This window comes from Cajanus cajan, chromosome 5 (genome assembly GCF_000230855.2).
Source record: "Cajanus cajan strain Asha chromosome 5, NIPB_CcT2T_4, whole genome shotgun sequence".
Lineage (NCBI taxonomy): Eukaryota > Viridiplantae > Streptophyta > Magnoliopsida > Fabales > Fabaceae > Cajanus > Cajanus cajan.
In genome coordinates this window covers 63547515-63551899 of record NC_138521.1, presented here as the reverse complement: position 1 = coordinate 63551899, position 4385 = coordinate 63547515, and the positions used below count along the sequence as shown (strand labels likewise).

Here is a 4385-nt window from a genome sequence, read left to right as displayed (position 1 = left end):
TAGTGGATGGTGTAAATATTTTGACACTAATAATATATATTAAACTCTTACAAATTATGTCTATCTGTAATTTTTTCATCATTTATAGTTCAGTCAAATTTTTACATGTATATTTATTTAAAGATTATATATATTAACGTATTCATTTTTAATGTTTTTTAAAAAGTTTGTATTCTAAATCTGTATTTGTACTCTATACCGGTACAGTACCGCATCTAATGAAGCGTAGGTTGAGATTAAAAGCTGAGTTGGTGTCCATTTTGTCTTTTCAACAAAAATCTTTCCAATTTAACTGGCAAACTGTTTCAATTGTAAATTATTGGTACGAGATTCGAAATTTCACACTACCACGAAACTTGGTGAGTCAACAAACGAGTAACCGTAGTTAAGAAAAAACAAAGCAGAATAGAACGCCATTACAGCTGGCAGACATATTAAAGTCGGTTCATATAGGTAATGTCATGGTGGATAAGATCATAATTAGTATTAAATTGGACTCATCAGCTAACATTATTGGTGAAATTTGCAACCTAATTTACTTTTTCTCCAAGACAGAATTCATGTCACTTCTAATGACAGTGACTTAGCATTGTCATATCAAAGTATCAAAGCGTTCATCCTTATTCCTTTTCACGAACCTATAGAAAAGTTAGAAATATTCAGATCAAACAGAAATAGATGCTATACACAATGTTGTTTTAAAATCAGATAAGATCGAGGATTGAAGTATGTATGCAAGGATACAACTATTAAGTATGCCGACTTGCACTTTCTACTATACAGAATCTTCTCAAGTTTACACAATGGTTATCCATTTTTGGAGCCAAAAGACTAAGAATTTGAATTAAGTATTAAAAGAAAATATATTGGAAATATTTTCATTAGTATATTGTCCAAGGTACTGTAATTCTGAATATCTATCCTCTGGTCTGTCTATGCTTTACTGCTTTCTATGCTCGAGCATTTTCTTAAAAAAATAGAAAAAAATTTCACTCAGGTAAAGACTGAAAGGATGTTTGATAGACAAGATATTAAAGGATATCAACTATCATATAATTATTATATTTTATTAGTTTTAATAAATTATTTGTTTTTTAGATAAAAAGACATAAATTAGTGTATAGAAGTTCATATTCCACAAAAACTTGAAGTACAGAGAAAGAAAAAATGAAATCAAAAAGTGAGGAAAAAAGGCTCAAAATAAAACATAAATATAAGATTTCTAAAATTAAATAAAAAATAACTAAAATAATCTAGTTTGATTAGTTAAGTAGATTGCATGAATTATTGTAAATTTTTCGATATAATGCTGACAAACAAAAAAAACAAAAGAAAACAAAAACAGTGCAAATTTAAATGATCTTTAAATTGATGTCTTGTTTGGTTAAAGAGAAATGAATAAAAAAAAGAAGGATAGAGACAGTGAAAATAGGAGAATGAAAATAAATGAAATTATTTGGTTAAGAAAAAAAATAAAAGGGTGAATAATTAAAAAGTGATAGATTTCACTCTTTTATTTATTTTTATTTATTTATTTTTCTCTCCTCACTTTTATATATATCTTATTTTTCACATATTTTATATATATATATATATATATATATATATATATTATCTATTTCTCTTCAATTAAACAATTAAATTTTCACTTTATTTCTTATTTTTTTAATTTATTTTTTTCACTTTGGTAGTGTTTGTTTCTGCTGATTTATTGTTCACGACGAACGAAAGGCGAAGAAAGTAGACGTTTGTTTCTACTGATTTGCAAAGAAAGAAAGGCGAAGAAAAGCGGGAGAAGTTTCGTTGCCGTCCTCGCGCTTTTGCGAAGAAAAGAGATGAAAGTCACGTAAGATTTGAGAAAACTCGATAATACCTCTGCCCCATACATGTAGAGACTGTGCCATTCTAAGTAAGCTTCATTTCTTTATGCATGAAAGAGGGTAGGAATGAAGCATAATCGATTATGCATGGCACATCGATTATGAGTTGGCATAATCGATTATGCCTCATGTAGGAATGAAGCATAATCGATTATGCATGGCACATAATCGATTATGTTGGCATATTTTCGCTTCCAGGCGAAATCAGAACGGGTCGTTCCAATAATGGATATTATGAGTAATATGCGAACTCAGAACGGGCCGTTCCACTTTGGGAACGGGCAATTCCACACATGGCCGTTGTGGGTTAATTTGTAATCCAGAACGGACCGTTCTGGTCCGAGAACGGCCGTTCTAGATATAAAATAATGTTAAAAAATATAATTATCATAATATATTTTGTTATTATTATTTATTATTATAAATATTATTATTATTATCATTATTATTAATATTATTATTATTTATGATATTATTATTTATTATGATTCTTATTATTTTTCTAATATTTATTATTATTATTATCATTATTTATTATTTATTTAATAAATTATACCTATTAATATAATTTTATTGTAATTATTATTATTTACAATAAATAATATTATACTCATTTTTAATCTAAAGATAAAAGTGTAAATTATATATTCATCTATTAAATTTTTAATTTTTATTTATCATTAAATTTAAAGCAAATATTTAAATTAAATTATTTTTAAACTAAGATTTTATATTTATTTTTTTAGTTAAAATTTTTATATTTATCTTTTAATTATAATAATTATAAACTTTTTTAACCTAAAGGCAAAATAGTAATATTACAAAATCATCAATTAAAAAAATTATTTTTATCTATCACATCAATCAATTCACTCACAAACTTTCTCTACACTTTCCATTCACTTTCCACTCACTTTTCCTTAATCCAAACAACCCCACTTTCCACTCACTTTCCTTTCAAATCCTTCCTTTTCCACTCCCTCTTTTCCATCTCAAATCTAAACAAAGCCTTATTTTTTATCATCTATTTTTTTTTACTTTCTACCAAACATAGAGTAAAGTTAATGTTGAAGAAGTTTGAAGATTTGTAGGTTAAGGCAGAGGAAGTTGACCTTGACCTGGAAAATGATGCATTCCTTGAGTCTGGTTGCTCGCCGCAACATAACTCCACCAATAATGGAAACCGAAAGTTCTAACATTCTTGCATGTGCTACCCTTGCTGAAAAGGAGACCAATGCATTATTACCATTTCATATCTCACATAACATAACCTTCATTTTCAATACTTGAATGTTATTGCTATCAATCAGGTATCATACACAAGTGAGAGATGTTACTGTGTCCAATTGTATGACTTACAGAGTCCAGGCAAGGGAAACAAAAATATATTACCGTTAAATTATCTCCAAAATATATTACCGTTAAACCCTAAATCCTAATCCCGAAACCAAATAAATAAAAGAAAAACTATTAGATGGGTTGAGCAGTAGAAGTTGAGTTAATATGTCTTATATTCAAATTTGTTATCATTATTATAATATTTATATATAAAAATACTAAAATAAATATTTTTTTAAAAAAGAAAAATAAGTTTTTCTTAAGTATCTGAAAATAAGGGTAAGTATTGATTGAGTTGAAATCATGAATAGGTACAGATGGTAGATCATGACTAATGGCCTAATGCTCTGAATCTTCTTGCACAGCACTTAAATGTTTACCTTGAGCCTTGTTAAACACTTGCTAGTTGCTATAGACTTTCCTACGCGTTAGTGGGTGTTTCCGCCAGGAATTCTTCCATTTTGCGACTCTGTCTTTCCCGTATACTCTATTCGCTCATTGCCGTCAAAATCATGCTATGCTTTTATATAAAAAATAATAATAATAATTAGTTGTCAATAAAAATGATAAATACTCTATACTAATAATGTTGTGAAATGAAAATTTGAGTTATATAAAACTAACGGAAAATATTTAGCTCTGGACTTTAAAAAAAAAAAATAATACCTGTTTTTATATCTACAAAGAAAAACATAAAATCATATCTAAACAATTTTTTCATAAACACCTTACATATAAATTAATTTATATATAGGCTATAAAATATAATTAAAAAACTTATATATAAATTAAGTTTAAAGATAAATTTATTTAAATTTTATTTTTTATTTATCCCTTGTAACTTTGTAAGTGCTTCGGGGGAAAAAAGTTATCCAAACAACGAAAGATCTTTCAATCAAGTAAACGCAACTGGAAGAAGATTCGAAATTTGGAATTGCTCATAAGTCTTTGCCTTCCATCAATGGTTGATAATTGGCCGAGTCGAAGTGCCTTATTATTCACGCTGCCAATGTCCTCACACAACAAACAAGCGACATAGTCACCACATAATATTATTATATATCGCATTCTTTCTTTTCTTTTCTTTTCAATTAAGTGTATGAATTTCTTATATAATTATATTATCTCTATTTGACTATTCTTCTGCGCACAATTTGAAGGGCACTT

At 27.5% G+C, this 4385-nt stretch overlaps 1 long non-coding RNA gene across 1 annotated transcript; it reads right to left on the bottom strand.

Annotated features, from left to right (window-relative positions):
* Positions 1-385: 385 nt before the first annotated feature.
* LOC109807221 (uncharacterized) lies at positions 386-3777 on the bottom strand. The gene is made up of 3 exons (XR_002240450.3): positions 3599-3777; positions 2993-3099; positions 386-638 (listed from the first exon to the last, which is right to left on the bottom strand). It is a non-coding gene; the product is annotated as an uncharacterized LOC109807221 (long non-coding RNA).
* Between the last annotated feature and the right edge of the window lie 608 nt (positions 3778-4385).